Source organism: Schistocerca cancellata, unplaced genomic scaffold (genome assembly GCF_023864275.1).
Source record: "Schistocerca cancellata isolate TAMUIC-IGC-003103 unplaced genomic scaffold, iqSchCanc2.1 HiC_scaffold_1070, whole genome shotgun sequence".
NCBI lineage: Eukaryota > Metazoa > Arthropoda > Insecta > Orthoptera > Acrididae > Schistocerca > Schistocerca cancellata.
In genome coordinates, this window is record NW_026047069.1 from 1 (window position 1) to 12,405 (window position 12,405).

Genomic DNA, 12,405 nt, shown 5'->3' on the forward strand with positions numbered 1-12,405 from the left:
AGATGAAACGGTGGTTCAGGTACTGGCGTTCTGAAGCGGCCGTATTGCGTGGGCAGTAAGCTCACTAAGTTAGTGTGTCATGCTAATAACGGGAAGCTGTGGGTTACGTCCCCACCAAGGGCTATTCCATATTGCTTCCCTAAAAGGCAGCGCGAGAGACTGCCAGGCAAATCTCAAGTGATCTGTACAAGGACTAAGATGTCCACACGTCTGGAACGTTCTCGCCGACTTCTGTGCCACGCTGACGACACGGGTTCTCGTCCGATCACCGAAGTTAAGCAGCAACTTTTGCGTGCCTTAGTACACGGCTCGGTGACTAACTAGGATGTCCCTGCGTGCTGTTGGATTCTTTAATTTTGCCTTTTCCCTTAGTTTTCGGTGTTGCTGCGCGGTAATGATACGGTCCAGCACGCTGACCCCGTCTCTTGCCTCTCGGTACCCAAATTCGCGAAGCTGCGGCCACAGTCAATGAAAGGGTCCGTTGTGTGTTTGTCGAGTTGGTCTCTCCCAGTCGATTCTAGCGCCTGTCCTCTACATATACGCCCATTTGCAAGCGTCAGCTTTCGCGTCAGCCGAGCAAAGTCGAGACAAGTCGACACATGGGGACACACGATGCTGTGAATCGCAATCCGCACTAGCCTACGCGGAGCGCGACGAGGGGCGAAGGAAAACCATTCGTAACACGACAGTTCGGAAACTCGACGATCGCGAGCGTTGAAAACACTCTCCTGAGTAAAGGAGACAACTTCCGTGCGGTGTCCGGTTTCGAACCCGGACCAGCTACTTGGGAAGCATCCATGCTGACCGACACACCACCACCGCCCTCTGCCTACGCGCTGCTTGCGCCGTGATGTGTCGCCTTCCCTCCTGGCGCCAGAGGCCGAAGGCAATCTCGCTGTAGGCGCTCAACGCCGAGTGGAAGGCGAGCACATCTGAACCCGTTTTGCTGGTGCTGCTAGGGCGATATACTGTAACTGAGCGCAGAACGAACTTTCACTGAAGAATCTGCCCTTTAATGCACATCAGGGCGAATATGAAATTTCTAGTATGAAGTACCCACTGACGATCCAAAGGCGTTCAGTATGTATGCGTCGGTCCCACCGGGGCAGTGCCTAAGTATTGTAAAGTGAAGGTCGACAGTTTGAGCCTCACAGGAAGTATTTCATTGGCTTCCCACGAGTGCGTAATGTACAGCGTGCTGTTGCTAGGAAACGCCTTATTTGCCGTTCGTTAATATCTAGTTTTCTTTGCATCAATGTGAAAATGTTACTATTACTAAATACAGTTTTGCTAGTTACAGTTCAAACTGGAAACGACGGAAGAAAGCGGTCCAACGGCGCCACATTGGCTCCCGAAAGGGAGGGTGCGTTTCCTACGGCCACGTCTGACATTGTGTCTTAAATATTCTAAAACTGACATAATTACATCCTACCAAAAAAAGAAACAGATTTCGCAGCGAGGTTCTTGAGATAGAGATGGAAGTCACTGGAGCGAATGCCTCGCACGTCAGATTGGCCGAGCGGTCTGAGGCGCCAGATTTTAGCTCTGGTTCCCGTAAGGGAGCTTGGGTTCGAACCCCACATCTGACAAAGCATTTTGAACATTCTGAAACTAACGTACTCCCTTCATCTTATAGACAAGTAAATTACGCAGAAACACGCCATGCAGATTTTTACTAGAGGACGACAGTGACAGCGGTGCAGGCGTCGCACGTCCGATAGCCCGAGCGGTCGGAAAGAAATAGCGGAACATACTTTTCCTGTGTCGAGGTTTAGCTCTTCTCACGACGTTTCCGTTGTCGTTGTGTTGTGGCTCTGGGTTCCAAGCGACAGCGAGAAAACCTCAACAGCAACACATACGTGTTTAAATGAATCGTAGGGCCTTAATAAAGATAGATGAAACGGTGGTTCAGGTACTGGAGTTCTGAAGCGGCCGTATTGCGTGGGCAGTAAGCTCACTAAGTTAGTGTGTCATGCTAATAACGGGAAGGCTGTGGGTTACGTCCCACCAAGGGCTATTCCATATTGCTTCCCTAAAAGGCAGCGCGAGAGACTGCCAGGCAAATCTCAAGTGATCTGTACAAGGACTAAGATGTCCACACGTCTGGAAACGTTCTCGCCGACTTCTGTGCCACGCTGACGACACGGGTTCTCGTCCGATCACCGAAGTTAAGCAGCATTTTTGCGTGCTTAGTACACGGCTCGGTGACTAACTAGATGTCTGCGTGCTGTTGGATTCTTTAATTTTGCCTTTTCCCTTAGTTTTCGGTGTTGCTGCGCGGTAATGATACGGTCCAGCACGCTTGACCCGTCTCTTGCCTCTCGGTACCCAAATTCGCGAAGCTGCGGCCACAGTCAAATGAAAGGGTCCGTTGTGTGTTTGTCGAGTTGGTCTCTCCCAGTCGATTCTAGCGCCTGTCCTCTACATATACGCCCATTTGCAAGCGTCAGCTTTCGCGTCAGCCGAGCAAAGTCGAGACAAGTCGACACATGGGGACACACGATGCTGTGAATCGCAATCCGCACTAGCCTACGCGGGAGCGCGACGAGGGGCGAAGGAAAACCATTCGTAACACGACAGTTCGGAAACTCGACGATCGCGAGCGTTGAAAACACTCTCCTGAGTAAAGGAGACAACTTCCGTGCGGTGTCCGGGTTTCGAACCCGGACCAGCTACTTGGGAAGCATCCATGCTGACCGACACACCACCACCGCCCTCTGCTACGCGCTGCTTGCGCCGTGATGTGTCGCCTTCCCTCCTGGCGCCAGAGGCCGAAGGCAATCTCGCTGTAGGCGCTCAACGCCGAGTGGAAGGCGAGCACATCTGAACCCGTTTTGCTGGTGCTGCTAGGGCGATATACTGTAACTGAGCGCAGAACGAACTTTCACTGAAGAATCTGCCCTTTAATGCACATCAGGGCGAATATGAAATTTCTAGTATGAAGTACCCACTGACGATCCAAAGGCGTTTCAGTATGTATGCGTCGGTCCCACCGGGGCAGTGCCTAAGTATTGTAAAGTGAAGGTCGACAGTTTGAGCCTCACAGGAAGTATTTCATTGGCTTCCCACGAGTGCGTAATGTACAGCGTGGCTGTTGCTAGGAAACGGCCTTATTTGCCGTTCGTTAATATCTAGTTTTCTTTGCATCAATGTGAAAATGTTACTATTACTAAATACAGTTTTGCTAGTTACAGTTCAAACTGGAAACGACGGAAGAAAGCGGTCCAACGCGCCACATTGGCTCCCGAAAGGGAGGGTGCGTTTCCTACGCCACGTCTGACATTGTGTCTTAAATATTCTAAAAACTGACATAATTACATCCTACCAAAAAAGAAACAGATTTCGCAGCGAGGTTCTTGAGATAGAGATGGAAGTCACTGGAGCGAATGCCTCGCACGTCAGATTGGCCGAGCGGTCTGAGGCGCCAGATTTTAGCTCTGGTTCCCGTAAGGGAGCTTGGGTTCGAACCCCACATCTGACAAAGCATTTTGAACATTCTGAAACTAACGTACTCCCTTCATCTTATAGAACAAGTAAATTACGCAGAAACACGCCATGCAGATTTTACTAGAGACGACAGTGGACAGCGGTGCAGGCGTCGCACGTCGATAGCCCGAGCGGTCGGAAAGAAATAGCGGAACATACTTTTCCTGTGTCGAGGTTTAGCTCTTCTCACGGACGTTTCCGTTGTCGTTGTGTTGTGGCTCTGGGTTCCAAGCGACAGCGAGAAACCTCAACAGCAACACATACGTGTTTAAATGAATCGTAGGGCCTTAATAAAGATAGATGAAACGGTGGTTCAGGTACTGGAGTCTGAAGCGGCCGTATTGCGTGGGCAGTAAGCTCACTAAGTTAGTGTGTCATGCTAATAACGGGAAGGCTGTGGGTTACGTCCCACCAAGGGCTATTCCATATTGCTTCCCTAAAAAGGCAGCGCCGAGAGACTGCCAGGCAAATCTCAAGTGATCTGTACAAGGACTAAGATGTCCACACGTCTGGAAACGTTCTCGCCGACTTCTGTGCCACGCTGACGACACGGGTTCTCGTCCGATCACCGAAGTTAAGCAGCAATTTTTGCGTGCTTAGTACACGGCTCGGTGACTAACTAGGATGTCTGCGTGCTGTTGGATTCTTTAATTTGCCTTTTCCCTTAGTTTTCGGTGTTGCTGCGCGGTAATGATACGGTCCAGCACGCTGACCCGTCTCTTGCCTCTCGGTACCCAAATTCGCGAAGCTGCGGCCACAGTCAAATGAAAGGGTCCGTTGTGTGTTTGTCGAGTTGGTCTCTCCCAGTCGATTCTAGCGCCTGTCCTCTACATATACGCCCATTTGCAAGCGTCAGCTTTCGCGTCAGCCGAGCAAAGTCGAGACAAGTCGACACATGGGGACACACGATGCTGTGAATCGCAATCCGCACTAGCCTACGCGGAGCGCGACGAGGGGCGAAGGAAAACCATTCGTAACACGACAGTTCGGAAACTCGACGATCGCGAGCGTTGAAAACACTCTCCTGAGTAAAGGAGACAACTTCCGTGCGGTGTCCGGGTTTCGAACCCGGACCAGCTACTTGGGAAGCATCCATGCTGACCGACACACCACCACCGCCCTCTGCTACGCGCTGCTTGCGCCGTGATGTGTCGCCTTCCCTCCTGGCGCCAGAGGCCGAAGGCAATCTCGCTGTAGGCGCTCAACGCCGAGTGGAAGGCGAGCACATCTGAACCCGTTTTGCTGGTGCTGCTAGGGCGATATACTGTAACTGAGCGCAGAACGAACTTTCACTGAAGAATCTGCCCTTTAATGCACATCAGGGCGAATATGAAATTTCTAGTATGAAGTACCCACTGACGATCCAAAGGCGTTTCAGTATGTATGCGTCGGTCCCACCGGGGCAGTGCCTAAGTATTGTAAAGTGAAGGTCGACAGTTTGAGCCTCACAGGAAGTATTTCATTGGCTTCCCACGAGTGCGTAATGTACAGCGTGGCTGTTGCTAGGAAACGGCCTTATTTGCCGTTCGTTAATATCTAGTTTTCTTTGCATCAATGTGAAAATGTTACTATTACTAAATACAGTTTTGCTAGTTACAGTTCAAACTGGAAACGACGGAAGAAAGCGGTCCAACGCGCCACATTGGCTCCCGAAAGGGAGGGTGCGTTTCCTACGCCACGTCTGACATTGTGTCTTAAATATTCTAAAACTGACATAATTACATCCTACCAAAAAAGAAACAGATTTCGCAGCGAGGTTCTTGAGATAGAGATGGAAGTCACTGGAGCGAATGCCTCGCACGTCAGATTGGCCGAGCGGTCTGAGGCGCCAGATTTTAGCTCTGGTTCCCGTAAGGGAGCTTGGGTTCGAACCCCACATCTGACAAAGCATTTTGAACATTCTGAAACTAACGTACTCCCTTCATCTTATAGAACAAGTAAATTACGCAGAAACACGCCATGCAGATTTTACTAGAGACGACAGTGACAGCGGTGCAGGCGTCGCACGTCCGATAGCCCGAGCGGTCGGAAAGAAATAGCGGAACATACTTTTCCTGTGTCGAGGTTTAGCTCTTCTCACGGACGTTTCCGTTGTCGTTGTGTTGTGGCTCTGGGTTCCAAGCGACAGCGAGAAAACCTCAACAGCAACACATACGTGTTTAAATGAATCGTAGGGCCTTAATAAAGATAGATGAAACGGTGGTTCAGGTACTGGAGTTCTGAAGCGGCCGTATTGCGTGGGCAGTAAGCTCACTAAGTTAGTGTGTCATGCTAATAACGGGAAGGCTGTGGGTTACGTCCCACCAAGGGCTATTCCATATTGCTTCCCTAAAAGGCAGCGCGAGAGACTGCCAGGCAAATCTCAAGTGATCTGTACAAGGACTAAGATGTCCACACGTCTGGAAACGTTCTCGCCGACTTCTGTGCCACGCTGACGACACGGGTTCTCGTCCGATCACCGAAGTTAAGCAGCATTTTTGCGTGCTTAGTACACGGCTCGGTGACTAACTAGGATGTCTGCGTGCTGTTGGATTCTTTAATTTTGCCTTTTCCCTTAGTTTTCGGTGTTGCTGCGCGGTAATGATACGGTCCAGCACGCTGACCCGTCTCTTGCCTCTCGGTACCCAAATTCGCGAAGCTGCGGCCACAGTCAAATGAAAGGGTCCGTTGTGTGTTTGTCGAGTTGGTCTCTCCCAGTCGATTCTAGCGCCTGTCCTCTACATATACGCCCATTTGCAAGCGTCAGCTTTCGCGTCAGCCGAGCAAAGTCGAGACAAGTCGACACATGGGGACACACGATGCTGTGAATCGCAATCCGCACTAGCCTACGCGGAGCGCGACGAGGGGCGAAGGAAAACCATTCGTAACACGACAGTTCGGAAACTCGACGATCGCGAGCGTTGAAAACACTCTCCTGAGTAAAGGAGACAACTTCCGTGCGGTGTCCGGGTTTCGAACCCGGACCAGCTACTTGGGAAGCATCCATGCTGACCGACACACCACCACCGCCCTCTGCTACGCGCTGCTTGCGCCGTGATGTGTCGCCTTCCCTCCTGGCGCCAGAGGCCGAAGGCAATCTCGCTGTAGGCGCTCAACGCCGAGTGGAAGGCGAGCACATCTGAACCCGTTTTGCTGGTGCTGCTAGGGCGATATACTGTAACTGAGCGCAGAACGAACTTTCACTGAAGAATCTGCCCTTTAATGCACATCAGGGCGAATATGAAATTTCTAGTATGAAGTACCCACTGACGATCCAAAGGCGTTTCAGTATGTATGCGTCGGTCCCACCGGGGCAGTGCCTAAGTATTGTAAAGTGAAGGTCGACAGTTTGAGCCTCACAGGAAGTATTTCATTGGCTTCCCACGAGTGCGTAATGTACAGCGTGGCTGTTGCTAGGAAACGGCCTTATTTGCCGTTCGTTAATATCTAGTTTTCTTTGCATCAATGTGAAAATGTTACTATTACTAAATACAGTTTTGCTAGTTACAGTTCAAACTGGAAACGACGGAAGAAAGCGGTCCAACGCGCCACATTGGCTCCCGAAAGGGAGGGTGCGTTTCCTACGCCACGTCTGACATTGTGTCTTAAATATTCTAAAACTGACATAATTACATCCTACCAAAAAAGAAACAGATTTCGCAGCGAGGTTCTTGAGATAGAGATGGAAGTCACTGGAGCGAATGCCTCGCACGTCAGATTGGCCGAGCGGTCTGAGGCGCCAGATTTTAGCTCTGGTTCCCGTAAGGGAGCTTGGGTTCGAACCCCACATCTGACAAAGCATTTTGAACATTCTGAAACTAACGTACTCCCTTCATCTTATAGAACAAGTAAATTACGCAGAAACACGCCATGCAGATTTTACTAGAGACGACAGTGACAGCGGTGCAGGCGTCGCACGTCCGATAGCCCGAGCGGTCGGAAAGAAATAGCGGAACATACTTTTCCTGTGTCGAGGTTTAGCTCTTCTCACGGACGTTTCCGTTGTCGTTGTGTTGTGGCTCTGGGTTCCAAGCGACAGCGAGAAAACCTCAACAGCAACACATACGTGTTTAAATGAATCGTAGGGCCTTAATAAAGATAGATGAAACGGTGGTTCAGGTACTGGAGTTCTGAAGCGGCCGTATTGCGTGGGCAGTAAGCTCACTAAGTTAGTGTGTCATGCTAATAACGGGAAGGCTGTGGGTTACGTCCCACCAAGGGCTATTCCATATTGCTTCCCTAAAAGGCAGCGCGAGAGACTGCCAGGCAAATCTCAAGTGATCTGTACAAGGACTAAGATGTCCACACGTCTGGAAACGTTCTCGCCGACTTCTGTGCCACGCTGACGACACGGGTTCTCGTCCGATCACCGAAGTTAAGCAGCATTTTTGCGTGCTTAGTACACGGCTCGGTGACTAACTAGGATGTCTGCGTGCTGTTGGATTCTTTAATTTTGCCTTTTCCCTTAGTTTTCGGTGTTGCTGCGCGGTAATGATACGGTCCAGCACGCTGACCCGTCTCTTGCCTCTCGGTACCCAAATTCGCGAAGCTGCGGCCACAGTCAAATGAAAGGGTCCGTTGTGTGTTTGTCGAGTTGGTCTCTCCCAGTCGATTCTAGCGCCTGTCCTCTACATATACGCCCATTTGCAAGCGTCAGCTTTCGCGTCAGCCGAGCAAAGTCGAGACAAGTCGACACATGGGGACACACGATGCTGTGAATCGCAATCCGCACTAGCCTACGCGGAGCGCGACGAGGGGCGAAGGAAAACCATTCGTAACACGACAGTTCGGAAACTCGACGATCGCGAGCGTTGAAAACACTCTCCTGAGTAAAGGAGACAACTTCCGTGCGGTGTCCGGGTTTCGAACCCGGACCAGCTACTTGGGAAGCATCCATGCTGACCGACACACCACCACCGCCCTCTGCTACGCGCTGCTTGCGCCGTGATGTGTCGCCTTCCCTCCTGGCGCCAGAGGCCGAAGGCAATCTCGCTGTAGGCGCTCAACGCCGAGTGGAAGGCGAGCACATCTGAACCCGTTTTGCTGGTGCTGCTAGGGCGATATACTGTAACTGAGCGCAGAACGAACTTTCACTGAAGAATCTGCCCTTTAATGCACATCAGGGCGAATATGAAATTTCTAGTATGAAGTACCCACTGACGATCCAAAGGCGTTTCAGTATGTATGCGTCGGTCCCACCGGGGCAGTGCCTAAGTATTGTAAAGTGAAGGTCGACAGTTTGAGCCTCACAGGAAGTATTTCATTGGCTTCCCACGAGTGCGTAATGTACAGCGTGGCTGTTGCTAGGAAACGGCCTTATTTGCCGTTCGTTAATATCTAGTTTTCTTTGCATCAATGTGAAAATGTTACTATTACTAAATACAGTTTTGCTAGTTACAGTTCAAACTGGAAACGACGGAAGAAAGCGGTCCAACGCGCCACATTGGCTCCCGAAAGGGAGGGTGCGTTTCCTACGCCACGTCTGACATTGTGTCTTAAATATTCTAAAACTGACATAATTACATCCTACCAAAAAAGAAACAGATTTCGCAGCGAGGTTCTTGAGATAGAGATGGAAGTCACTGGAGCGAATGCCTCGCACGTCAGATTGGCCGAGCGGTCTGAGGCGCCAGATTTTAGCTCTGGTTCCCGTAAGGGAGCTTGGGTTCGAACCCCACATCTGACAAAGCATTTTGAACATTCTGAAACTAACGTACTCCCTTCATCTTATAGAACAAGTAAATTACGCAGAAACACGCCATGCAGATTTTACTAGAGACGACAGTGACAGCGGTGCAGGCGTCGCACGTCCGATAGCCCGAGCGGTCGGAAAGAAATAGCGGAACATACTTTTCCTGTGTCGAGGTTTAGCTCTTCTCACGGACGTTTCCGTTGTCGTTGTGTTGTGGCTCTGGGTTCCAAGCGACAGCGAGAAAACCTCAACAGCAACACATACGTGTTTAAATGAATCGTAGGGCCTTAATAAAGATAGATGAAACGGTGGTTCAGGTACTGGAGTTCTGAAGCGGCCGTATTGCGTGGGCAGTAAGCTCACTAAGTTAGTGTGTCATGCTAATAACGGGAAGGCTGTGGGTTACGTCCCACCAAGGGCTATTCCATATTGCTTCCCTAAAAGGCAGCGCGAGAGACTGCCAGGCAAATCTCAAGTGATCTGTACAAGGACTAAGATGTCCACACGTCTGGAAACGTTCTCGCCGACTTCTGTGCCACGCTGACGACACGGGTTCTCGTCCGATCACCGAAGTTAAGCAGCATTTTTGCGTGCTTAGTACACGGCTCGGTGACTAACTAGGATGTCTGCGTGCTGTTGGATTCTTTAATTTTGCCTTTTCCCTTAGTTTTCGGTGTTGCTGCGCGGTAATGATACGGTCCAGCACGCTGACCCGTCTCTTGCCTCTCGGTACCCAAATTCGCGAAGCTGCGGCCACAGTCAAATGAAAGGGTCCGTTGTGTGTTTGTCGAGTTGGTCTCTCCCAGTCGATTCTAGCGCCTGTCCTCTACATATACGCCCATTTGCAAGCGTCAGCTTTCGCGTCAGCCGAGCAAAGTCGAGACAAGTCGACACATGGGGACACACGATGCTGTGAATCGCAATCCGCACTAGCCTACGCGGAGCGCGACGAGGGGCGAAGGAAAACCATTCGTAACACGACAGTTCGGAAACTCGACGATCGCGAGCGTTGAAAACACTCTCCTGAGTAAAGGAGACAACTTCCGTGCGGTGTCCGGGTTTCGAACCCGGACCAGCTACTTGGGAAGCATCCATGCTGACCGACACACCACCACCGCCCTCTGCTACGCGCTGCTTGCGCCGTGATGTGTCGCCTTCCCTCCTGGCGCCAGAGGCCGAAGGCAATCTCGCTGTAGGCGCTCAACGCCGAGTGGAAGGCGAGCACATCTGAACCCGTTTTGCTGGTGCTGCTAGGGCGATATACTGTAACTGAGCGCAGAACGAACTTTCACTGAAGAATCTGCCCTTTAATGCACATCAGGGCGAATATGAAATTTCTAGTATGAAGTACCCACTGACGATCCAAAGGCGTTTCAGTATGTATGCGTCGGTCCCACCGGGGCAGTGCCTAAGTATTGTAAAGTGAAGGTCGACAGTTTGAGCCTCACAGGAAGTATTTCATTGGCTTCCCACGAGTGCGTAATGTACAGCGTGGCTGTTGCTAGGAAACGGCCTTATTTGCCGTTCGTTAATATCTAGTTTTCTTTGCATCAATGTGAAAATGTTACTATTACTAAATACAGTTTTGCTAGTTACAGTTCAAACTGGAAACGACGGAAGAAAGCGGTCCAACGCGCCACATTGGCTCCCGAAAGGGAGGGTGCGTTTCCTACGCCACGTCTGACATTGTGTCTTAAATATTCTAAAACTGACATAATTACATCCTACCAAAAAAGAAACAGATTTCGCAGCGAGGTTCTTGAGATAGAGATGGAAGTCACTGGAGCGAATGCCTCGCACGTCAGATTGGCCGAGCGGTCTGAGGCGCCAGATTTAAGCTCTGGTTCCCGTAAGGGAGCTTGGGTTCGAACCCCACATCTGACAAAGCATTTTGAACATTCTGAAACTAACGTACTCCCTTCATCTTATAGAACAAGTAAATTACGCAGAAACACGCCATGCAGATTTTACTAGAGACGACAGTGACAGCGGTGCAGGCGTCGCACGTCCGATAGCCCGAGCGGTCGGAAAGAAATAGCGGAACATACTTTTCCTGTGTCGAGGTTTAGCTCTTCTCACGGACGTTTCCGTTGTCGTTGTGTTGTGGCTCTGGGTTCCAAGCGACAGCGAGAAAACCTCAACAGCAACACATACGTGTTTAAATGAATCGTAGGGCCTTAATAAAGATAGATGAAACGGTGGTTCAGGTACTGGAGTTCTGAAGCGGCCGTATTGCGTGGGCAGTAAGCTCACTAAGTTAGTGTGTCATGCTAATAACGGGAAGGCTGTGGGTTACGTCCCACCAAGGGCTATTCCATATTGCTTCCCTAAAAGGCAGCGCGAGAGACTGCCAGGCAAATCTCAAGTGATCTGTACAAGGACTAAGATGTCCACACGTCTGGAAACGTTCTCGCCGACTTCTGTGCCACGCTGACGACACGGGTTCTCGTCCGATCACCGAAGTTAAGCAGCATTTTTGCGTGCTTAGTACACGGCTCGGTGACTAACTAGGATGTCTGCGTGCTGTTGGATTCTTTAATTTTGCCTTTTCCCTTAGTTTTCGGTGTTGCTGCGCGGTAATGATACGGTCCAGCACGCTGACCCGTCTCTTGCCTCTCGGTACCCAAATTCGCGAAGCTGCGGCCACAGTCAAATGAAAGGGTCCGTTGTGTGTTTGTCGAGTTGGTCTCTCCCAGTCGATTCTAGCGCCTGTCCTCTACATATACGCCCATTTGCAAGCGTCAGCTTTCGCGTCAGCCGAGCAAAGTCGAGACAAGTCGACACATGGGGACACACGATGCTGTGAATCGCAATCCGCACTAGCCTACGCGGAGCGCGACGAGGGGCGAAGGAAAACCATTCGTAACACGACAGTTCGGAAACTCGACGATCGCGAGCGTTGAAAACACTCTCCTGAGTAAAGGAGACAACTTCCGTGCGGTGTCCGGGTTTCGAACCCGGACCAGCTACTTGGGAAGCATCCATGCTGACCGACACACCACCACCGCCCTCTGCTACGCGCTGCTTGCGCCGTGATGTGTCGCCTTCCCTCCTGGCGCCAGAGGCCGAAGGCAATCTCGCTGTAGGCGCTCAACGCCGAGTGGAAGGCGAGCACATCTGAACCCGTTTTGCTGGTGCTGCTAGGGCGATATACTGTAACTGAGCGCAGAACGAACTTTCACTGAAGAATCTGCCCTTTAATGCACATCAGGGCGAATATGAAATTTCTAGTATGAAGTACCCACTGA

At 50.8% G+C, this 12,405-nt stretch overlaps 1 non-coding gene across 1 annotated transcript; it reads left to right on the top strand.

The window, feature by feature from the left end:
* Positions 1 to 10,957: 10,957 nt before the first annotated feature.
* Trnal-uaa (transfer RNA leucine (anticodon UAA)) lies at positions 10,958 to 11,041 on the top strand. Its single transcript has one exon. It is a non-coding gene; the product is annotated as a tRNA-Leu (tRNA).
* Positions 11,042 to 12,405: the final 1,364 nt, after the last annotated feature.